The sequence below is a fragment of the Erinaceus europaeus genome, chromosome 13 (assembly GCF_950295315.1).
Source record: "Erinaceus europaeus chromosome 13, mEriEur2.1, whole genome shotgun sequence".
Taxonomy (NCBI): domain Eukaryota; kingdom Metazoa; phylum Chordata; class Mammalia; order Eulipotyphla; family Erinaceidae; genus Erinaceus; species Erinaceus europaeus.
In genome coordinates, this window is record NC_080174.1 from 42,197,786 (window position 1) to 42,223,384 (window position 25,599).

Here is a 25,599-nt window from a genome sequence, read left to right on the forward strand (position 1 = left end):
AGATGTCCCATGGAGTCAGAATCTTCCCTCCCTTCCTTCCTTCCTTCCTTCCTTCCTTCCTTCTTTCTTTTCCTTCCTTCCTTCCTTCCTTCCTTCCTCCCTTCCTTCCTTCCTTCTTTACTTTCTTCCTTCTTTCCAGAGCACTATTCAGCTTTGGCTTATGGGGGTGCTGGGTCCTGAACCTGGGATTTTAGAGCTTCAGATATGAAAGGTATTTTATATAACCATCATTCTGTCTTCCCAGCCTTTTCTTTTTCTTATTTTATATATATTTATTTATTCATTTATATGAGAGAGAGAAGAGGAGAGAGAGAGAGAGAGAACATGAAACAGAGCATTACTCTGGCACATATAGTGTTGGAGAGATTAGACTCAGGACCTTATGCTCCCACGTTCAATGTTTTACCACTGCACAACCTCCTCGGCTGCCCTGTATCTTGAGGGCAGGTGAACCTGTCATCACATCCACCAGATGGCCTGCTCACCAGGATCCATAGCATGGAGGGCTGCCTTCTCATGGAGGCACTCGGTGAGCCTAGAAGTCTCTCACTGTCCCTGGGGCTCTAAATACCTCCAAACCACCCCACTGATGCTGGCTCCGAGCTCACTGAGTGATGTAGAGATGTACTGAGATAGACACTGATTTCTAGAATTGGAATCATGGGACCTTGCCAGCTGGGAGGAGGCAACCAGCACCGTCCAGCCCAGGACAGACCCCTGCTCCTCCACAGGGTCCAGGAGGGGCTGGGGCCCTTTTGGCTCACAAAGTCAGGATGTCCACCATTTCCTACCTTGTCTTGGTGACTGCTGGTGTGAAGGTGGCTGTGATTAGGGTTATGGCCACAGCTGACGTTGTGGTTGTGAGCTGGAGAGATACTTAGATGCCTAAGGCTCTGAGGCCCCAGGTTCAATCTCTAGCACCACTATAAACCAGAGTTGAGCAGTGCTCTGGTAAAGCAAAACAAACAAACTAACAAATCATTGTGAGTGTAATGGCTGAGGCTTTAGCCTTTCACTGACCTCTTCTTCGTGACAGGAATGGGCCAGTTAAGGGAGTGCTTTTTTTTTTTTTTAAAATTTCCTTATTGGGGGATTAATGTTTTACAGTTGACAGTAAATACAATAGTTTGTATATGCACAACATTTCTCAGTTTTCCACACAATAATACAACCCCCACTGGGTCCTCTGCCATCTTGTTCCAGGACCTGAACTCTCCCCACCCACCCCAAAGTCTTTTACTTTGGTGCAACCCACCAACTCCAGTCCAGGTTCTGCTTAGTGTTTTCATCCTTCTGTTTCTGACTTACTTCACTTAACTTGATTTCTTCAAGCTCCATCTAAGATGGGCTGAAAATGGTGAAATTATCATTTTTACTCTAAAAATGTCCAGTAGTTCTAATTTATCTATCTCTTCATTTAATGCCCTCATTTCTTTTTGATTTTCTGCCTGGATTATCTGTCAAATTGAGAGAGTGGAGTGTTTAAGTTCCCTACTATTATTGTGTTGCTGTTAATATACTGCTGTAGCTCTTTTGGTAGGTGTTTGATGTATTTAGATGGCTTCTCCTTGGGTGCATAGATGTTGATAATCATTAAGTCTGCTTGATTGATTGATCCTGTGAGGAGGGAGTGCTTCTGACCCCCAAGGAAAACTGTAAGGAGACAGCCAGGAGTTGGAGGGCTGATGAGCATCTAGGTACCTCAGCGCTGTATCATGGCTTCATCCAAGGCACTGGGAGCCTAACATGGTCACCTAATGGACACAAGTCCTGCCACCCTCCCTCCCTGCTGTGTGGTGGAGCCTCACACCTCCTGGGGAAGAGCACTCCAGCGTGCTGGAGCCCTCCCCTTCCTTGTGCTGAATGTGAACACCCCCCTGCACTGCCCATTTTCCTCCACCTTCTCCACAGGGGACAAGCCCCTCCTCTCAGCAAAGGTTAGCTCTTTTAAAAGATTTATTGATTTATTTATTATTTTTATTTATTTTCCCTTTTGTTGCCCTTGTTGTTTTTCATTGTTGTAGTTATTATTGTTGTTATTGATGTCATCGTTGTTAGATAGGACAGAGAGAAATGGAGAGAAGAGGGGAAGACAGAGAGAGGGGAGAGAAAGACACTTGCAGATCTGCTTCACTGCCTGTGAAGCAACTGCCCTGCAGGTGGGGAGCCGGGGGCTCGGGTCCTTGCGCTTGGCGCCACCTGCGCTTAACCTGCTGCGCTACTGCCCAACTCCTGATTTATTTATTTTTTATAGCAATAGAGAAATTGAGAGGAGAAGGAAGAGACAAAAGGGAGAGAAAGAGAGACACCTGCTTCACCACTCATAAAGTTTCCATCCTGCTGTTGGGGACCAGGAGCTTGAACTGAGGTCCTTGTGTATGGTAATGTGTCCACTCAATCAGTCAATCAGTGTGCCATCATCTGCCCTCCTTTTTCTAATTTTCTTTCTTTCTTCCTTTCTTTCTTTCATTCATTCATTCTTTCTTTCTTTCTTTCTTTCTTTCTTTCTTTCTTTCTATCTATCTACCTATCTATCTGATAGAGACAGAAATTGAGAGGGAAAGAAATTGAGAGAGAAACAGGGGGAGGGAGGGAGGGAGGGAAAGAGAGAGAGACCAAGACCTGCAGTACTGCTTCATGAAGCTTCCTCCTGCAAATGGGGACTGGGGCTTGAACCTGGCTCCTCTGTGTGGTAATGTGTGTGCTCTGCCACAGCACCGCTGCCTGGCTTCCAGCAAAAGGTCAGCTCTTTGTGACCTCCTTCCCAAGGACTGAAATGAAACACCAGTTCTCTGCCTAGCTGACCATAGCTCTTCCCTTCTGGTTTATACTAGCAAAAGCTTCTTCCTGACCTTGGGGGACTCAAGAGCCTATAGTCACCCCAGTTCTCCAAGTGTCTCTCTAATCACCCACCCCCAAACTAGAGCCTCTTGCCATACATTTATCTTGCTGCTCCAGGGTTTGACTGTCTTCCCTACAGAATTATAAGTTCTGTGGGGCAGGGGCCCCATTCCTGGCTGTGTCTGGTGCCTGCTTGGCGCCCTGGCCCGGTTTCCTCCGTGTGCTGTGAAGGGATGGACACATCTGCACTTGAGAGACGGGCCAGTGCCCACCAGGGGCCGCGGATTTGGTGGGTAACTTCAAAGAATTCTCTGTCTGGCCAAGGTTGAAAGATTTATCCCTCTCCAACTTTGGTTTTAATAAAGAAGGTAATATCACCTCTCAGATTGTTTTCTGTGTATATATGGAGACAGGGCCTCAAGAGCACATGGTTTTACTGCTCCTGGGAAAATTTTTCATTCAGAGACAGAGAGATAGAGAAATACCACAGTGACAGAGCTTCCTTCAGTGCCATGGGACTTGTGTTGCTGGGGCTTACATTTGGCCAGTGTTCATGGCAATGTATGTACCCTACATGGTGAGTTATCCCTCTGGCCCTACTTCTCAGATTTCTTTTTTGTTTGTTTAATTTTTTTTTTTTTGCCTCCAGGGTTATTGCTGGGGCTCAGTGCCTGCACCATGAATCCACTGCTCCTGGAGGTCATTTTTACCCCCTTTTGTTGCCTTTGTTGTTGTAGCCTTGTTGTGGTTATTATTATTGTTGCTGACGTCATTCGTTGTTGGATAGGACAGAGAGAAATGGAGAGAGGAGGGGAAGACAGAGAAAGGGAGAGAAAGACACCTGCTGACTTGTTTCACCACCTGTGAAGGGACTCCCCTGCAGGTGGGGACCCGGGGGCTCGAACTGGGATCTTTATGCTGATCCTTGCACTTTGTGTAACCTGTGCTTAACCCGCTGCTCTACCGCCTGACCCCCGTTTGTTTAATTTTTTAATCAGAGACAGAAAAAGAGAGAGAGGGGGAGGGAGAGAAGGAGAGATTCCTGCAATCCTGCTTTGCTGCTTGTGAGAACTAGGGGCTTGAACCTGGGCTCTCATGCATGGTAGTATGTGTGCTTTACCGGGTGCACCACTGCCTGGCCTTATTTTAAATTTTTTTGAAATTGTATATATTTATTACTGATAGAGAGGGCAGCAAGAGGACCAGGACATTATTTTGCACATGTGATGCTGGTAGTCAGACTCAGGACCTCAAGCTTGTCAGTCTAGCACTCTAGTCAAGGTGCTACTGCCTGGGCCTCTCCCTCAGATTCTTAATTCCTTCCTAACCGTGAGCAATCTGTGAACAAAAGCCATGATGCCTGGGGTACAGGAAAACTGAGTTTATCGGCACCGACCCAGAATTAGTTCACGCTATGAGTTTTAGGCCCTGAATTTAGGCAGTTTCTTTCTTTCTCTCTCTCTTTCTCTCTTCCTAAAGATTTTATTTATTTATTAATGAGAAAGATAGGAGGAGAGAAAGAGCCTGACATCACTCTGGTACATTGCTGTGACAGAGTATACCGACCCACGATAGGAGTTTGGACATCGCACACAGCTGATGGCAGCCTGGCGGTAGAGCATTCTATGATCTGTGCAAATGCACAAGGGATTGTGGGTACAAGGGACAATATAAGCAAGGACCTGGAGCAGCTCCTGCCTTTTGGATTATCTCCTTCACTACATTCACTGGCTAGCGTATCTCCTGACCTATTCTCCTTTGGTTTCTTGGGTGGCTAGCTAGCTGATAGAATTTTGGCTTCCACCATCCCTCTTAGCTAGACTCTTTCTCTCGCTTACTCTAACGGTGATTTCCTTACTTGTTTAACCTTAAATAGAACTGCGTGCTGATTTTATAATAGTACATGTGCTGCTGGGGATTGAACTCGGGACCTCATGCTTGAGAGTCCAGTGCTTTATCCATTGCGCCACCTCCCAGACCAGAGGGATTTTTTTTTTATATATATAGTAAAACAGTACACAAAGAAAGGTTTGCTAATGATTCACAGTCAGATATGCAAGGACCATGAGATGGGCAGAGGTAATAAAAGGTTTTTTTTTTTTTTTGCATCCAGAGTTATTGCTGGGCTGGGGCTCGGTGCCTGTACCTTGAATTCACTGCTCCTGGAGATCTTTTTTTTGCCCTTGTTGTTGTAGCCTTATTGTGGTTATTATTGTTGTTGTTTATGTCATTCGTTGTTGGATAGGAAAGAGAGAAATGGGGAAGACAGGGAGGGAGAGAGAAAGATAGACACCTGCACACCTGCTTCACTGTCTATGAAGCAACTCCCCTGCAGATGGGGAGCCGGGGGCTCAAACCGGGATCCTTGCTGGTCCTTGTGCTTTGCGCCATGTGTGCTTAACCCGCTGCGCTACCCCCCCCCCCCCCCCGGTAGTAAAAGGTTTAAAGCTCCGAGGGTCATACAAATACCAGAAGATGGAAGGGGATTAAGCTTGAAATGTATAGATGTCCTAAAAACCTAATACAGTTATTTGTAATTAATTTTATATATTACTTCATAACCACTTGGCTTCCATACTGAGTGGACCTTTATTGGATTCTGGCTACTCTGCACACAAGTCCCCCCCCCCCCCTTTTTAAGACAGGACACTGACTTACACAATTTCTTTTATTCATTTATTTTTAAATATATTTTTTAACTTATTAATTAATGAGAGGAATAGGAGGAGAGAGAAAAAGAACCAAATAACACTCTGGTACATGTGCTGCCGGGGATTGAATTTAGGACCTCATGCTTGAGAGTCTAGCACCTTATCCACTGTGTCATCTCCAGGACCACTTCCCCTTTTTCTTTAGAGGAAATCCCCACAGGTGATCCTGATGGATAACATGATCCCATTAGCCATGACTGAAGCTGACCACTGACCCATCCTTATGAAGAATCTGATGATAGGGAGTGGGCATGTAATCTGCTCTCTGCCCAGTAGATTCCCTCAACCAGAACTTTGGTGAGTGAATGCCACAGACAGATGGGCTTAGATATTCTCAGAAAGGGTATGGGGGAGGTAGCATAATGTTCATTGTTAATTTCTTTATAAGGGGGCCAGATGGTGGCACACCTGGTTGAGCACATGTTACAGTGTGCAAGGACACTGGTTCTAGCCCCCTCCCCCTCCCCACCTGCAGGGGGAAAGCTTTGTTAGTGGTGAAGCAGGGCTGCAGGTGTCTATCTGTCTCTCTTCCCCCTCTATCTCCCCCTTCCCTCTGAATTTCTGACTGTCTCTATCAATAAATGAAAAGATTTAAAAAAATAAAAAAATTATTTATAAGTATTCATTTTATTTTATTTTATTGAGAGAGATACAGAGAGAAAGACCAGAGCACTGCTAAACTCTGGTTTATGGTGGTGCTGGGGATTGAACCTCAGAGCTTTAGGCATGAAAGTCTTTTGCATAACTACTATGCTTTCTCCAGCACAATGTAAAATATTTTCGTGTCTGAGGCTCTGAGGTTCAAGCCTCAGCACCACCACAAGCTAGAGCTGAGCCATGCTCTGGTAATACATACATACATGTATACATACATACATACATATATAATTTTCTCAGAAAGGGAGACTTTCTTCACAGTGGTCTGATGGTCACAGCTGTGTCAGAGTGTCTTGTGGTGAGGTTTGGTCCCTTCTCTAAATCAGGATCTCTGGGCTGTGTATCCATTCTGGGAGGTTACCAAGATCTTCCTTCTTTGATTTCATAAGTCAGCCAGCATCATCAGTGGTCACCATAACCACCACTGAGTTAATTACCACCCGTCATCTCTTCTGCCAGCATTAAGATCTGACAGAGCCATGCCCTTTTCTGTCACGTGACAGCATCACCATCAAGGTCATTACCATCATGGCCATGATTAAACACCCATTATCTCCATCCCCAGCAGCAGGGTGGTGTGGAGCGGCCAGTGAAGTCACTTCCTGACCTGGGTGCTCCCAGAGGTAATATAGTTTAATGAGAGGGTTGAGGCATGAAGTTATTAGTTGCCCTGCACAACTAGGAAATCTCCCAGGTTACGATGAGGCCAGGAATGGTTTATATATTGGAGGAGTCTGGGTGAGGGCTTCAGACAGGCTTCTGGGAGGTTGTTTTGTTCATTGTCCTCATTTTCTGGAAAAAAGCTACTGAGTACAGTCAAGAATGCTGCTGGGTGGGGGTGGGGGTGGGGGTCCATGTGGTGGCACACTTGGTTTAGTTCATGTATTGCCATGTGGAAGGATGCAGGTTTGAGCCCCCACTCTCCACCTTCAAGGGGAAAGCTTCACGAGCTGTAAAGTAGGTCTGTAGGTGTCTATCTTTTTCCCTCTCTATCTTCCCTTCCTTTCTCAATTTCTCTCTTTCCTATTCAATAAAATAGAAAAGAAAGGAAAATAAAAGAAAAGAAGAGAATAAATGGCTGTGGACTCATAGTGCCAGCACTGAGCCCCTAGTGATAACCCTGGTGGCAGAAAACAAAAAAAAAGAATGCTGCTGGAGCCAATCCTGGTCAACTCAAACAGTGTCATCACTTTTCTGGACTCAGTCTTCATCTGTAACATGGAAACTGTAAGAATTACCTTATGGGATTGCAGAGATAGCATAATGGTTATGCAAAAAGACTTTGATGCCTGAGGCACCAAAAGTCCCAAATTCAATCTCCAGCACCATCATAAGCCAGAGTTGAGCAGTGCTATGGTAAAAAAAATAAATGAGGATTCGACTTCCGGAGGCGGAGCTACGAGCAGCAGATTGCTTTCTCTCCTCTCCTCTCCTCTCCCGGATCAACTAGGAATACCAAAGGAGACCACTCGGACCGAAACAAGACAGGACTAGGATGACCACAGAAACCCAGTAAATCACCCGTGAGTACAAACACACGTGGCTGGTGACAGAGAGGAGAGAGGGGCCTAAGGAGAGATTAAGTGACTGCTAACAGTTCGACAGTTTGTCAGTGGAGACACCACCTCCAGTCTGCTCCACCAACAAGGGGACAGCTGAAGGGAGGAAAGGACTCCCCAGAGACTCACCAAGTACAACTCTGAGTCTCCATTGCTACTACCCTCAGAATCTGGAGCAGCAATAGGGAGGGACACCAGGGCACAGAGCTCTAACTGGGAAACTCAGGAGAAGACCTATACCTCGGTGGCATAGCTGAAGGGCTGTGAAAGTCTCTTTGCATAACCACTGGATTATCTCTGCCACACCCTGCTTTATCTCTTGGTCAGGAGTCATTGATTAAGCCAAGAAGCCTATTGATAGTTTAAAAGCCCTCAGGCTACCATAGCCTACAGGGGAAAAAAAAAAAAGGCTTTTACACCACTGAACTCCAACTCAGGGATTGAAAAAAACTGTTAACTTATATAAAATGGTTAAAACAACAAGAAAAAATAATGGAGACTCGAACCAGGACAAGAGTCCAGCTAAAAGTCCTCCAGAGGGCGAAGCACAAAACAACGAGTTCAACATCCAAACATTAGCTAAGGAAATAATAACAGGAGTGAGTAAAGAATTTGAAAAAATTGTAATCAGAACTTCAGGAAAAACAAATGAGAATATGGAAGAAAATTCTAATAATCTCATGGTTATTAGAGAGCTGAAAGCTGAAATTGCTGAGCTAAGAAGGCAACTAGCTGAACAAGCTAAAACAGTATCAGAGCAGGGCAACAAAATAGATGAACTCCAGAAAGCAGTAGAGGGCAGAGAGAATAGAATCAATGAGGCTGAAGACAGAATTAGCAAGATTGAGGATGAATTAGAGACAACTAAAAAAGAAGTAAGAGATCTCAAAAAGAGATTAAGAGATGCTGAAAACAACAACAGAGTCCTATGGGATGACTTCAAAAGAAACAATATACGCATTATTGGCTTACCAGAGGAAGAAAGAGAAGGGGAGGAAGAAAGCGTTCTCCAGGCCATAATAGCTGAAAATTTCTCTAGTCTAGACAACACCAAAGACATAAAGATTCAAGAAGCCCAGAGGGTCCCAAACAGAATTAACCCAGACCTAAAGACACCAAGACATGTCATACTTAGATTGGAAAGGAATAAGGATAAAGAAAGGATCCTCAAGGCTGCAAGAGAAAAACAAAGAGTCACCTACAAAGGAAAACCCATAAGATTAGCAGCGGACTTCTCCATACAAACACTACAGGCCAGAAGAGAATGGCAAGATATCTATCGAGTGCTCAATGAGAAAGGCTTTCAGCCAAGAATACTATATCCTGCTAGATTGTCATTCAGACTAGATGGAGGCATCAAAACCTTCTCAGACAAGCAACAGTTGAAGGAAGCAACCATCACCAAGCCTGCCTTGAAAGAAGTTCTGAAAGGTTTCCTATAAACAACCAGACCACCACAAATAGAACATATATCAAAACACTCTAAAACTCTACAAGAATGGCGTTAAAATATCTTCAATCTTTGATATCAATAAATGTGAATGGCCTGAATTCACCTATTAAAAGACACAGAGTAGGAAGATGGATCAGAAAACACAACCCAACAATATGTTGTCTACAGGAAACTCACCTAACACAACAAGACAAACACAGACTTAAAGTGAAAGGATGGAAAACTATCATTCAAGCCAATGGCCCACAAAAAAGGGCAGGAACAGCTATTCTCATATCTGACATGATAGACTTTAAAATAGATAAGATTAAAAAAGATAGGAATGGACACTACTTAATGCTCAGAGGATCAGTCAATCAAGAGGACTTAACAATTATTAATATCTATGCACCCAATGAGAAGCCATCTAAATACATCAAACTTCTACTGAAAGAGCTACAGCAATATATTAACAGTAACACAATCATAGTAGGGGACTTCAACACCCCACTATCTCAACTTGACAGATCATCCAGGAAGAAAATCAGTAAAGACATAAGGGAGCTAAATGAAGAGATAGATAAACTAGAACTATTGGACATTTTCAGAGTCATTCATCCCAAGAAACTGGAATACACATTTTACTCAAATCCACATGGATCATTCTCAAGGATAGACCATATGTTAGGCCACAAAGACAGCATCAGCCTATTCAAGAGCACTGAAATCATCCAAAGCATCTTCTCAGACCACAGTGGAATTAAACTAACACTTAACAATCAACAAAAGATTAGTAACAGTGCCAAAATGTGGAAGCTCAACAGTACACTTCTTAACAACTTCTGGGTCAAAGAGGAAATCAAGGAAGAAATCAAAATGTTTCGAGAGTTCAATGAAAATGAAGACACAAGCTATCAAAATATTTGGGACACAGCTAAAGCAGTCCTAAGAGGGAAGTTCATAGCTATACAAGCACACATTAGGAAACAAGAAAAGGCACAAATAAACAGCCTGATTGCACATCTTAAAGACCTAGAAGAAGAACAACAAAGGAACCCTAAAGCAACCAGAAGGACAGAAATTACTAAAGTTAGGGCAGAAATAAATAACATTGAGAATAGGAAAACCATACAAAAGATCAATGAAAGTAAATGTTGGTTCTTCGAAAGAGTAAACAAAATCGACAAACCTTTAGCCAGACTCACAAAACAAAAAAGGGAGAAGACCCAAATAAATCGGATAGTAAATGAAAGAGGAGATATCACAACAGACACTGCAGAAATTCAACATATCATGCGAGCCTTCTATGAACAACTATATGCCACCAAGTTAGAGAACCTGGAAGAAATGAATGATTTCCTAGATACCTACCAACTTCCAAAACTAAGTAAAGAGGAAGTGGATAACATGAACAGGCCCATCACAGCTAATGAAATTGAAACAGTTATCAAAAATCTTCCCAAAAATAAAAGTCCTGGACCAGATGGTTTTACAAATGAATTCTACAAAACTTTCAAAGAAGAACTAATACCTCTACTTTTAAAAGTCTTCCAGAAGATTGAAGACACTGGAATACTCCCTGCCAGCTTCTATGAAGCCAACATCACCCTGATACCAAAAGCAGACAGGGACACAACCAAAAAAGAAAACTACAGACCAATATCTCTGATGAACATAGATGCGAAAATATTGAACAAAATTCTAGCCAACCGGATACAGCAGTATATCAAAAAGATTGTTCATCATGACCAAGTGGGGTTTATCCCAGGGATGCAAGGTTGGTTTAATATACGTAAATCAATCAATGTGATCCACCACATCAACAAAAGCAAGACCAAAAACCACATGGTCATATCAATAGATGCAGAGAAAGCCTTTGACAAAATACAACATCCCTTTATGATCAAAACACTACAAAAAATAGGAATAGATGGAAAATTCCTGAAGATAGGGGAGTCTATCTATAGCAAACCTACAGCCAACATCATGCTCAATGGTGAAAAACTGGAAGCATTTCCCCTCAGATCAGGTACTAGACAGGGCTGCCCACTATCACCATTACTATTCAACATAGTGTTGGAAGTTCTTGCCATAGCAATCAGGCAGGAGCAAGGAATTAAAGGAATACAGATTGGAAGAGAAGAAGTCAAACTCTCCTTATTTGCAGATGACATGATAGTATACATGGAAAAACCTAAGGAATCTAGCAAGAAGCTTTTGGAAATCATCAGGCAATACAGTAATGTGTCAGGCTATAAAATTAACATTCAAAAGTCAGTGGCATTCCTCTATGCAAACACTAAGTTAGAAGAAATTGAAATCCAGAAATCAGTTCCTTTTTCTATAGCAACAAAAACAATAAAATATCTAGGAATAAACCTAACCAAAGAAGTGAAAGACTTGTATACTGAAAATTATGAGTCACTACTCAAAGAAATTGAAAAAGACACAAAGAAGTGGAAAGATATTCCATGCTCATGGGTTGGAAGAATTAACATCATCAAAATGAATATATTACCCAGAGCCATCTACAAATTTAATGCTATCCCCATCAAGATCCCAAGCACATTTTTTAGGAGAATAGAAAAAATGCTACAAATGTTTATCTGGAACCAGAAAAGACCTAGAATTGCCAAAACAATCTTGAGAAAAAAGAACAGAACCGGAGGCATCACACTGCCAGATCTCAAACTATATTATAGGGCCATTGTCATCAAAACTGCTTGGTACTGGAACATGAACAGACACACTGACCAGTGGAATAGAATTGAGAGCCCAGAAATGAGGCCCCACACCCATGGACATCTAATCTTTGACAAAGGGGCCCAGACTATTACATGGGGAAAGCAGAGTCTCTTCAACAAATGGTGTTGGAAACAATGGGTTGAAACATGCAGAAGAATGAAGCTGAATCACTGTATTTCACCAAATACAAAAGTAAATTCCAAGTGGATCAAGGACTTGGATGTTAGACCAGAAACTATCAGATATTTAGAGGAAAATATTGGAAGAACTTTTTTCCGCATAAATTTTAAAGACATTTTCAATGAAACGAATCCAATTACAAGGAAGACTAAGGCAAGTATAAACCTATGGGACTACATCAAATTAAAAAGCTTCTTCACAGCAAAAGAAACCACTACCCAAATCAAGAGACCCCTCACAGAATGGGAGAAGATCTTTACATGCCATACATCAGATAAGAGTTTAATAACCAACATATATAAAGAGCTTGCCAGACTCAACAACAAGACAACAAATAACCCCATCCAAAAATGGGGGGAGGACATGGACAGAATATTCACCACAGAAGAGATCCAAAAGGCTGAGAAACACATGAAAAAATGCTCCAAGTCTCTGATTGTCAGAGAAATGCAAATCAAGACAACAATGAGATATCACTTCACTCCTGTGAGAATGTCACACATCAGAAAAGGTAACAGCAGCAAATGCTGGAGAGGGTGTGGGGTCAAAGGAACCCTCCTGCACTGCTGGTGGGAATGTAAATTGGTCCAACCTCTGTGGAGAACAGTCTGGAGAACTCTCAGAAGGCTAGAAATGGACCTACCCTATGACCCTGCAATTCCCCTCCTGGGGATATATCCTAAGGAACCCAACACATCCATCCAAAAAGATCTGTGTACACATATGTTCTTGGCAGCACAATTTGTAATAGCCAAAACCTGGAAGCAACCCAGGTGTCCAACAACAGATGAGTGGCTGAGCAAGTTGTGGTATATATACACAATGGAATACTACTCAGCTGTAAAAAATGGTGACTTCACCGTTTTCAGCCGATCTTGGCTGGACCTTGAAAAAATCATGTTGAGTGAAATAAGTCAGAAACAGAAGGATGAATATGGGATGATCTCACTCTCAGGCCGAAGTTGAAAAACAAGATTAGAAAAGAAAACACAAGTCGAACCTGTAATGGAATTGGAGTATTACACCAAAGTAAAAGACTCTGGGGTGGGTGGGTGGGTGGGGAGAATACAGGTCCATGAAAAATGATGAATGAAATAGTGGGGGTTGTATTGCTAAATGTGAATCTGGGGAATGTTATGCATGTAAAAAAAAAAAAGAAGAAGTAGAAACACAAAGCAGAAATTGACTGAGTTTGGAGTATGGCACCAAAGTAAGAAAGCAGAAGTATACTAGAGTTTGCAGTGAGTACCTCCCTAATACTTCCTCTCCACTTTTCCAAGCTTTGGGTCCATGATTGCTCAACAATTTGTTTGGCTTTGTATGTTAACTCTCTTTTCAGTCACCAGGTTCCAGGTGTCATCAGGATGCCGGCCAGACTTCCCTGGATTGAAGACACCACCAATGTGTCCTGGAGCTCAGCTTCCCCAGAGACCCATCCTACTAGGGAAAGAGAGAGGCAGACTGGGAGTATGGACCGACCAGTCAACGCCCATGTTCAGCGAGGAAGCAATTACAGAAGCCAGACCTTCTACCTTCTGCAACCCTCAGTGACCCTGGGTCCATGCTCCCAGAGGGATAGAGAATGGGAAAGCTATCGGGGGAGGGGGTGGGATATGGAGATTGGGCGGTGGGAATTGTGTGGAGTTGTACCCCTCCTACCCTATGGTTTTGTTAATTAATCCTTTCTTAAATAAAAAATAAATAAATAAATAAATAAATAAATAAATGACTAAATAAATTAAATTAAATAACTATCTTACAGAGGAGGGTTGAGGTAATGTACGAAATGTAAATAAAGAACCTAGCGTAGGGAGTCGGGCTGTAGCGCAGTGGGTTAAGCGCAGGTGGCGCAAAGCACAAGGACCGGCATAAGGATCCCGGTTCGAACCCCGGCTCCCCACCTGCAGGGGAGTCGCTTCACAGGCGGTGAAGCAGGTCTGCAAGTGTCTATCTTTCTCTCCTCCTCTCTGTCTTCCCCTCCTCTCTCCTTTTCTCTCTGTCCTATCCAACAACAATAACTACAACAATAAAACAACAAGGGCAATAAAAGGGAATAAATAAATAAAATAAATATTAAAAAAAAAAAAAAAGAAAAGAAAAAAAAAAAAAGAAAGAACCTAGCGTAATACCCAGTGTCTGGGAGGCTCTCAGTGGAAATCATTAATACCTTAGATTTCTGTTCCTTCCTTTCTTTCCTTCTTCTTCTTCTTTTTTTTTCAGACAGAAAGGCAGAAAGAGAGAAAGTGAAAGTGACCTTGAGGCTTCCTTTGATGCAGTAGGGATGGACTCAAACCTGGGCAGAACACATGGCCAGACAGCACATCACCCAAGTGAGCTATTTTTCCAGCCCTTTTTGTTTTTCTGTCCTCCCTCACTATTTCTTCTCTTACTTCCCTCCCTTGCTTTCTCCCCCCCCCCCCACTTCTTTCCTCTTTTTTCACGCTGGGATCTTATGCATACATATTTTGCTGCTGCAGAATGACTTTTTCAGAGAGAGAGACTGACAGACACCTAGAGAAGGAGAGACACCATTAGAGACCCCCCCAGTGCCACAGTATTCCCCTGTGTTGTTACAGAGTCTTGAACCCAGGTGGAATTCAAGAATGAATAATCGTACTGGACCTGCTTATATTTCTTTTATCAAACTTGTGTACAGTGCCTATTTTTGTGCCAGGCACTTTTCAGAGTACTTCACAGATTTTAATTAATTGATACCTCATAAAAAATGGAAAAACAGATCTCTGGGTAGGGGCATGCCCAGGTTCAAGCTCCAGCCTCACTTGTGAGTACCGTGAACAATAGAGGAAGCTCCACTACTGCGATCTTTCTTCCTTCCTTCCTTTCTTTCTTTTTCTTTTAATTTTTTTATTAAGTTTATTTTTGAGAAAGATGCAGACACACACACACACACACACACACACACAGAAACACCAGAGCACTGCTCAGCTCTGGCTTATGGTGGTTCAAGGGATTGAACCTGGAACTTAGTGGCCTCAAGCATGAGAGTCTGTTTGCATAACCATTATGCTGTCTACCCCCTCCCTTCCTCCCTTCCTCCCTTCCTCTCTCTTTTTTCTCCTCCCCCTCCCCTCCCCTCCTCTCCCTCCCCCCCCCCCCCTTCTTCTTCTTCTTCTGCCTCCAGGGTTATTACTGGGGCTGGGTGCCTGCACTATGAATCCACTGCTCTTTTTTCCATTGTTATTGTTGTTGCTGTTATTGTTGATGTTGCTGTTGGATAAGAGAGAAAGAAATTGAGAGAGGAGGGGAAGACAGAGAGGGAGAGAGAAAGATAGACATCTTCAGACCTGGTTCACTGCTTGTGAAGCGAACCCCATGCAGGTGGGGAGTCAGGGGCTTGAACTGGGATCTTTGCTCAGGTCTTTGTGCTTCACACTATGTGCACTTAACCCGGTGTGCCACCACCTGGCCCCCTACTGTGGTATTTCTTCCCCTATTTCTATTTGAATGACAAAATCAGTCCTGTGAAATCATGCATGTGCAATGCCTTAATGCGGAGGAAGTACCTAGTATTGTTTCCATTTCACAAATGAGAAAAGTGGGGTGCAGAGAGGTTGAGTAACTAACCTAAGGTTACACAGCTAGTTGGTGACAGAGCTGAGGTTTTAACACAGAGAGACTCACTCAAGTCTTGACCTTGTTGCTTTTTGGCAGCAAGTGTTCACCCTTGTTCTAAAACGCTCAAATCTCCACCCCATCCAGGCTGAGCAGACTGTTTTGTCCTGCAGTCACCACATGCCCAGTCTCTTAACCTCAGGACAGAAGTGCCCTCCCTCACCTTGTCCAGTACTGGCCATCATCCCAGCCAGGAAGTCCTTCCTGTTGTTAGACTTGGCTTTGGACTGAGGCAAGCATTTACCAGGCAGCAGCCTCTGCCACAGGGACACCTTGTGAGGAGACCTCAGGAGATGTGGTAGAGGAGGGAAGGATCCTGACACTGGGCTCTGACAGTGGAATAGGATGTGTGTGTGTGTTTTGGGCCTTACAGTGGGGGCAGAGCCCTGGGGCAGGCTTGCTCCTGGCATCCTAGCACATGTGGTGTCAGAACCTCATTTATGGGAGTCCAGTACTTAAGTCACTATGGCATCTTCTTCCCTTCCCTTCCCTTCCCTTCCCTCCCCTCCCCTCCCCTCCCCTCCCCTCCCCTTCTATTCCCTTATCTTTCCTTTCCTTTCCTTTCCTTTCCTTTCCTTTCCTTTCCTTTCCTTTCCTTTCCTTTCCTTTCCTTTCCTTTCCTTTCCTTTCCTTTCCTTTCCTTTCCTTTCCTTTCCCTTCTCTTCCCTTTCCTTTTCCTTTCTCTTCTCTACTGATATTTATCTATTTACTTATTTATTAAAGTAGAAGCAGAAAAGTGAAAGAGATCACAACAAAGTGGGGTTGGGCTTAAACCTGAGTCACGTACATGATAAAGCAACACACCACCCAAGTGAGGCATTTCATGGTTGTGTGTGTGTGTGCGTGTGTGTGTGTGTGTGTGCGCGTGCGTGCGTGCGTGCATGCGCGCGCGCGTGTGTGTGTGTGTGTGTGTGTGTGTGTGTGTGTGTGTGTGTGTGTGTGTGTGTGTGTGTTTGTGTTTTACCAAAGAGCTGCTCAGCTCTGGCTTATGGTGGATTGAATTTGGGACCTTTGGTGCCTCAGGCATGAAAGACTTATAGCATAGCCATTAAGCTATCTATCTAGCATGCTTTTCTCTTTCCTCTTCCTCCTCCTCCTTCTCTTCCTCCTCATTTAAAAAAAAATTTTTATTGTTTATTTTCCCTTTTGTTGCCCTTGTTTTATTGTTGTTGTAGTTGTTTTATTATTGTTGTTGTTGTTGATGTCATTGTTGGATAGGACAGAGAGAAGTGGATAAAGGAGGGGAAGACAAAGGGGGGAAAGAAAGAGAGACACCTGCTGACCTACTTCACCACCTGTGAAGCAACACCCCTGCAGGTGGGGAGCTGGGGACTCAAACAGGGATCCTTATGCCGGTCCTTGCGTTTTGTACTACCTGCACTTAATCCATTGTGCTACCCGACCCCCCTCCTTCTTCTTTTGTATTTTTTGAAAGAGAGTGGGTGGGGTCAGGACATAGCTCACCTGGTGGAGTGGGCACTTTACCATCCCCAAGGCACTGTGTGGGAGCCTTGGGAGTACGTGGAGCACCACAACACCAGGGGAAGCTCCTCAGATTACAGAGTGGTGCTGTAGCATTTCTCCCTGTGTGAAGTGACATCAAAGAGGAATCCATGTAAACCTTTAGACATGGAACATTCCAGGCAGAGGCAACAGCAAGGATGTGAGGCCCAGAGGCCCTGAGAGTTTGAGAAACAAGGAGAGCAGTACATCCAGGGTGGGATGAGGCAGAAGTAATAGAATTCCTGGCCTTGGAAGTCACCAGAGAGCTTTGTTTTTACTTTGCATGGAAAGCCAGAGTCCAAAGGAAGACCATTTAGGAAGCTCACTCGCACAATGGTAGAGAACTCTTTGGAGAGACAAGAGGTGGCCATGGTGTGGGCTAGAGGAGATTCTAGGATGAGAAGTTGACAGAACACACCCATGGCTTGACTGAGGCATGAAGGAGAGAGATACCACATCTGGCCCTTTCCATGTGCCATCTAAGGAAACAGAGAAGGTGCATACAACCACAGGACTCTTTCTGCTACCTTGGGGCCTGGGGAAGTCTGCAGGACTTGGGAAGCTACAAATCTGGCTGAAAGGTTGTGGTCCAAGGTAATTTTTGCTGACTATAAATGGAATCTTAGGAACTTTGTTGTGACCCCCAACAGGACTTTGGGACTATTAGCATACAAATGATGTCAGCCTGAGGTGGGCCACACAGAGAAGGGAAGGTATAAAAGGCACAGACTTGGAGCAGGTCACTCTCTTTGGCTGCTGCTTCTTCTCCTGGTCAGAAGCATCTTGGAGGAGGTGCTCCAGGTACCGACCATGGCTACTTCTCCTGGGAACTGAACATGTGTGACTCTGCTGGCCAGTAAACTTTTAAGACCTCTCTACAGCCATGAGCAACCTATATATACCTCAGTTGATAATTGTTTATCTATGGGACTAAACTTTTGATAAGTATACTCAGACTTTATGGATCTAACTCTTTTTTCTTTAAAAAAAATTTTTTTTATTATCTTTTTTTATTGGATATAAACAGCCAGAAATTGAGAGGGAAGGAGGAGACAGAGAGACACCTGCAGCCCTGCTTCACCACTTGCAAAGCTTTCCCCCTGCAGGTGGGGGCCAGGGACTTGAATCAGGGTCCTTTTGCACTGTAACATGTCGCTCAAGCAGCTGCGCCACCACCTGGCCCCCTAACTCTTTTCTTTAAATATTTATTTATTTATTCCCTTTTGTTGCCCTTGTTTTATTGTTGTAGTTATTCTTGATATCATTGGATAGGACAGAGAGAAATGGAGAGAGGAGGAGAGAAAGGTAGACACCTACAGACCTGCTTCACCACCTGTGAAGGGACTCCCCTGCAGGTGGGGAGCCGAGGCTCAAACCGGGATCCTTAAACCGGTCCGTGTGCTTCGCGCCATGTGCACTTAACCCGCTGCGCTACCGCCCAGCTCCCCTGGATCTAACTTTTAACCCCTAATGATAATTGCTTATTTGGTATATCTAAATATTATGACCCATGCTCTTGTAATGCCCTAATAAACCTTGTATTGTTTAAGATTTTTCTAAAACATTTATTTATTTATTCCCTTTTGTTGCTCTTGTTTTATTGTTATAGTTATTATTGTTGTTATTGATGTCATTGTTGTTGGATAGGACAGAGAGAAATGGAGAGAGGAGGGGAAGACAGAGAGGAGGAGAGAAAGATAGACACCTGCAGACCTGCTTCACCGCCTGTGAAGTGACTCCCCTGCAGGTGGGGAGCCGGGGGCTCGAACCAGGATCCTTACTCCGGTCCTTGCGCTTAACTTTGTATTGTTTAAACCTGTTCCCGGCTCTCAGATGTGAATTTTTAAGTGCTGAAGCCCTAGTTAACCCCTTTTAAGTTAAAGTTTCAACAAACTTGAAGAGGCACACAGCTCTTCTTAAAGTGGAAGGAGTTTATGCTCAAGATGAAATTGCATTCTACCTCAGCAAGAGATGTGCTTATGTGTACAAGGCAAAGAGCAACACAGAATCTATGTGATGCTGAACCCATTAGTGATTGAGACTTATTGAAAAATAAATAAAAGTATAGATTTGCTGTCTTCATGTTTTTGTTAAATGACTTAAACTTAAAACTGCTAACTTCTGGAGGCTGGGAGGTGGCACACCAGTTGAGTGAACATGTGCAAGAATCCGGGTTCTAACCCTTGCTTCTGACCTATAGGGAGGACACTTCATGAGCAGCAGAACAGGTCACCAGATGTCTTTCTCTTTCTCTATCATACTCTCCCCTCTCAATTTCTCTCTGCCCTATCAAATAAAACTGAAGGGAAAAAAAATGGCCACTGGGAGTGGAGGATTCATTGTGCAGGCATGAAGCCCCAGTAATAACCCTAGTGGCAATAAACAATCAATCAATACCTACTAATTTCCATTGCTGTGTGCTTAAAATATTGCTTCTAGGGGGTCGGGCGGTAGCGCAGCCAGTTAAGCGCACATGGCAGGAAGCGCAAAGACCTGGGTAAGGATCCTGGTTCGAGCCCCGGCTCCCCACCTGCGGGGGGGGGAGGTTCCCTTCACAAGCAGTGAAGCAGGTCTGCAGGTGTCTTTCTCTTACCCTCTCTGTCTTCCCCATCTCTCTCCATTTCTCTCTGTCCTATCCAACAGCAACGACATCAATAACAACTATAATAATGACCACAACAATGGTAAAACAACCAGGGTAACAAAAAAGGGAAAAAATGGCCTCCAGGAGCAATGGATTCATGATGCAGACACAGAGCCCTGGCAATAACCCTGGAGGCAAAAAAAAAAAAAGACCATAAAGCTTCTACATTATGGGGCCAGGCAGTGGCGCACCTGGTCAAGTGCACACACTGCACTGCAGGAAGACTTGTATTGAAGTCCCTGGTCCCCACCTGCAGGGGGAAGCTTCATAAGTGGTGAATAGAGCAGGTATCTCTCCCACTCCCTCTCAATTTCTCTGTCTGTATCTAATAATAAATAAATTAATTAAAACATAAACTTAAAAATATTGTAAAAAAACCTTCACATTACCATGTCAAAATGGATCTATGATTTTCCATAACACTGTTCAACACTGGTATTCCAGTTTATTACATGTATTGGTAACTATCTTCATTGAATTGAGAGTCAGCTAAGGAGAGAGAGAGAGATACTACAGAATAAGGCCTTTGGGGGGGAGTGGTCGGGGAAATAGCATAACAGTTATGCAAAGAAATTTTCATGCCTGAAGCTTCAAAGTTCCAGGTTCAATCCCCAGCACCTTTATAAGCCAGAGCTGAGTACTGCTCTGGGAAATAAATAAATAAATAAATAAATAAATAAATTGAGTGGGGGCAGGGGCTAGAACAGACAGAAACTGAGAGGGGAGGGAGAAATAGAGAGGGAGAGAAAAAGAGATACCTGCAGACCTGCTTCACCACTCATGAAACTTCTTCCCTGCAGGTGGGGAGTGGGGGTTCAAACCTGGGTCCTTGTGCATGGTAATATGGATGCTTAACCAGGTGTGCTACCACTAGGCACCCTTAAAATATTTATTTGTTTTTAATATTTTGTTTATTGGATAGAGATAGAAATTGAGAGGGAGGGGGTCGGGCTGTAGTGCAGCGGGTTAAGCACACATGGTGCGAAACTCGAGGACCAGCTTAAGGATCCCTGTTCGACTGGCCGGCTCCCCACCTGCAGGGGGGTCACTTCACAAGCGGTGAAGCAGGTCTGCAGGTGTCTATCTTTCTCTCCTCATCTCTGCCTTTCCCTCCTCTCTCCATTTCTCTCTGTCCTATCCGGTAGCAACAACATCAATAACAACAATAACAATAACCACAACAATGATAAAAACAACAAGGGCAACAAAAGGGAAAAAAATGGCCTCCAGGAGCAGTGGATTCGTAGTGCAGGCACCGAGCCCCAGCAATAATCCTGGAGGGTTATTGTTACTATTATTGTTGTCATTGTTGTTGTGTAGGACAGAGAGAAATGGAGAGAGGAGGGGAAGACAGAGAGGGGGAGAGAAAGCCAGACACCTGCAGACCTGCTTCACTGCTTGTGAAGTGACTCCCCTGCAGGTGGGGATCCTTATGCTTAACCCGCTGCACTACCATCTTCTTCTTCATCATTCATCTTCTCCTCCTCCTCCTTTTCCTTCTTCATCTCCTCCTTCTCCTCCTTCTCCTTTTCCATCTTCTCCTCCTCCTCCTTCTTCTTTTCCTTTTTACCTCTTTATCTTGCCTCTTCTTTCAGAGCACTCCTCCTCAGCTCAGACTTCTGGTGGTGCTGGGGACCAAATTTGGAATTTTGGAACCTCAGTCAGGAAAGTCTTTTTGCATAACAACTATGGCGCCTCCCTGGCTCTTGTCTAAGCATGCACCTACTCTGATCTGCTTTTTTTCAATACCAGGTGTCTGGTGTGCTTCAGAATGCTGTTGAATGAATTAATGTGAGCTATGGGACTGAGCCCTGACCTTCCAACTCCATGCCCAGTGCCCCTCTCCTCTTCCAGGACTGTGCAAGTGTTAGGTTCAGTAATCCAAGAAATTCACCAAGAGAGACCAGAGTGATGTAAAAACAAAGAGCCTTTATTTCTAGCCCGGGCATGGGGCTAGGGCCGAGACCTCACAGCTGTTCTAGGTGCTCGGCCACGAACCCCCAGCACAGGAGGAGATATATAGGGTATGGGTTACATAACATACATGATAAGCTTAGCCTTGTGGTTATCTTCCTTACACATCTGGGGGAAATGTGGGGAAATGTTTAACAGTCTCTGTCTCTCCGGAGATGCCTTGGAAATGTTTAACAGTCTCTGTCTCTCCGGAGATGCCTTGGAAATGCTTAATGGTCTCTGTCTCTCCGGAGATGCCTTGGTTCTATCTCTCCAGAGATGCCTTTCTTAATGCTCAGCTTATCTTTGTTCCTGTTGACTCAGGGCCATGGGTTCAGTTTCCAGTAATGGTCCTAAATTCCAGGACCTGTCCTTCTGAAACTGGGGCCTATCTCATTTCTGCAGTTTTTGGAGCCTGTCATGGAGTCACTGCAGTTTGCACCCTTCACAAGAACTCTGCAACAGAGTGCCTGGGTAACGCAGGATCAGTGCCAAATAGCAGCTCAGCAAGTGCAAGTCAGCCATTGAACCTCAGGCATGCTCTGTCTGCAAGGCCAGTGTGCTGCCTCTCCAGCCTGGCTTGGTTTCCACACAGGTCCTCTGAGGGAGAAAATACCCCCCAGGTGTTGGAGCCAGCCCCCAGGCCTCAGGTGAGGCCAAACAGGCCTGTCCCCTTCCCTGGCTGGGCTTCCCTTCAGGGAGTGGGAGCCTTGGGCAGTTCTTCCTTAGGCCAGCTGGGGTGGGAGTGGGGCTGTCTGGGGGAATGTGGACTTCCTGGCTTTTTTACTTACCTCCTGGGAGACCCCTGGGGAAGTGCAGGTCTTTTCCTGAGATCTGTCTGGAGTTTGCATCCCAGATAATGTGGTGATCATTATCCTTGAGGTTGAACCCAATTTAATCCCTTATGAGTCTCCCTCCTGTCCCCTCCTTTCTTCTTCTTCTTTTCCCTTTCCTTTCCTTCCCCCACCCTCTCAACCCCCCAGGCCTTCTTTCCTGCCTGCCCTCACTGCCGGCTCCTCTTTTCTTTTTTTTAAAGATAGAGACAGAAAGACAGAGGGAAAGAGTAAAAGAGACCACAGCACCAAAGCTTCCTTCAGTGCAGTGGGGGCCGGGCTTGAATCTGGGTTGTGTATGTGGCAAAGCAGCACACTATTCAAGTGAGCTATTTTGTTCCTACTTTATTTCTCTCTTTGAATCTAATTAATTAGTTAATTATAATTGCTATCATAGTTGTAGCTCACGGGCTTGGTGCCTGTATGATGAATCCACTACTGCCAGTAGTTCTCTCTCTCCCTCATTTTGATAGGACAGAAAGAAATTGAGAGGGGAGAGAAGATAGATAGAGAAAGAGAGAGAGGAGGGAGAGATAGAGCCCTGCAGCACAGCTTCACTACTCCAGAAGCTTCCCCCCTGCAGGTGGGGACCAGGCGGTTTGAACCTAGGTTCTTGTACATTGTAACATGGGCTCTCAATCAGTCCCTAACTCTCTGCTTATTGGTATGGCTGGCATACCCTGGTGTGGGGACAGTGTCTCCTCCTTCCCCAGATATATCCAGAGTCCAGCCTCTATGGTCTACAGTAAATGTCAAGGAAGGAGTGAAGTTCTTCAAAAGTTATAAAGTAGAGGGATGGGAAGGGTAGGAATGTGGGTCTATGCTGGCAGAGGAAGCCAGACAGCCAGTGCAGGCCTTGGCTCAGTGGGGTGTGGTCTGAGTAGCCTCCACTCTACCCACCCCACCCCTAGCCCTAGGACATGCAATGTTGAAAATAACAAAAGTAACCACAGCAGTTCCATCTACACTCCCCACTTTAATTTGCACAACAAAGTCATGAGGTAAATACTGTTATTATCCCCATTGAAAAGACCTGAATGTGGGGCTCAGGGAAGCTAAGACCAAGGTCAGTGGGTGTTGGGGCTGGGGCTCAGATGCCACCTGTATGGCCCACCAGAGTTAGCACGGCACCTCTCCTCACCTGTAATTACTAAAATATTGTTTTTTTTTTTTATAGTCACTGGAGCTTCACCACTGCAGGTAGACCTTTTCAAATAGATATATACATAGGCCCCAGCACTGATGAAGTGGAGGCTGGGCTTGAACCTAGGTCATGCTCCCAGAAAAGTGAACACCCAAGTGTGCTGTTTTGCCTGCCCTATACACTTGACACTTGTTTATTGCTTATTTATTTCTGAATATTTATTTATTCCATAGGACAGAGAAAAACTGAAAGGGGAAAGGGGAGATAAGAGAGGGAGAAAGAGTGGTCCGGAAGGTGGTGCAGTGATAAAGCTTTGGACTCTCAAGCATGAGGTTCTGAGTTCGATCCCCGGCAGCACGTGTGTCAGAGTGATGTCTCGTTCTTTCTCTCTCTCATAGCTTTCTCATTAATAAATAAATAAAATCTTTAAAAAATGAAGAAAAAAAAGAAAAATAGAGGGAGAAAGAGGGAGTTGGGCGGTAGTGCAACGTGCGGGTTAAACGCACGTGGCATAAAGTACAAGGACCTGCGTTAGGATCTCAGTTCGAGCCCCTGGCTCCCCAGCTGCAAGGGACTCACTTCACAAGTGGTGAAGCAGGTCTGCAGGTGTCTGTCTTTCTCTTCTCTTCTCTGTCTTACTCTCCTCTCTCCATTTCTCTCTGTCCTATCCAACAACGATGACATCAATAACAACATCAATAACAACGACAACAATAAAACAACAAGGGAAACAAAAGGGGATAAATAAATATTTAAAAGAGAGAGAGAAAGAGCGAGAGAGAGAGAGAGAGAGAGAGAGGGAGAAAGAGAGATACCTGTAGCACTGCTTTACTATTCGTGGAGTTTCCCCTTCCAGGTGAGGACCAGGAATTTGAACCCGGATCCTTACACAAGGTAATGTGTGGGCTCAACCAGGTGCCCTGTTATAAATGTTTAAATCATTCCCATCCCCACTTTGCCTTCTCCAGACAACCTCAGCTGACTGTAAACCCTTACAAAGATCCATTTTCTTTATTTCATATGCAATATATACATGGAGAGAATTTCATGTGAGAGAGAGAAGTCAGAGCCTGGCTCCATCCATCAAGTGCCATGCACTAGGGCCTCAGACATGGAAGTCTGGCACTCTACCAGGCGAGCTATGTCCCCAGTCCTGTGACCTTAACCACTGTGAGTAGGCATTACTGAGTGTCTCCTTTGATCTGTCGGTAAAATAGACACAGCAGGACCTACTGCATGAGGCGACTAAAATGTCATGGGCTGTGTCAGGGGAGGTGGCAGTACAGGAAGGCTTTGGGGGACCTTCCTCGCCACCCCAGGCAACTGGTGACCAGTCCCAGTCTTCCAATTGGGATGTGGATTTATGGGGGTGTGTATGGGGGAAGGGGGAAGGGGTGGTGGTGATGATGAGTGTGTCTGTGTGTCGCCGGCCCCCCAGGGACCCCTGAAATTTAAGAAAAGCCCCTCCTGTTTTCTAACTTAATACGGCTTTCAGTTGATTTAATAATTAAAAAAAAAAAAGGCAAAGTAGGGCTGCCTGAGACATGGTATATTTTAAATGTTTACATCTAACAAATGAACGCTTTTAACACACAAACTACAATGCGATATAATTGTGCTATTCACAAGATAATTACAGGATTTCTAGAGAATATTAATTCATAGCGCACTGCAGGAGGTGTGGCTGGGTAATGAGACACTAGTCAAGGGCTGCCTGGGGAGTGCTGTCTGTGCTTCTCTCCAGTCTGTGTCACTGCCTCATCT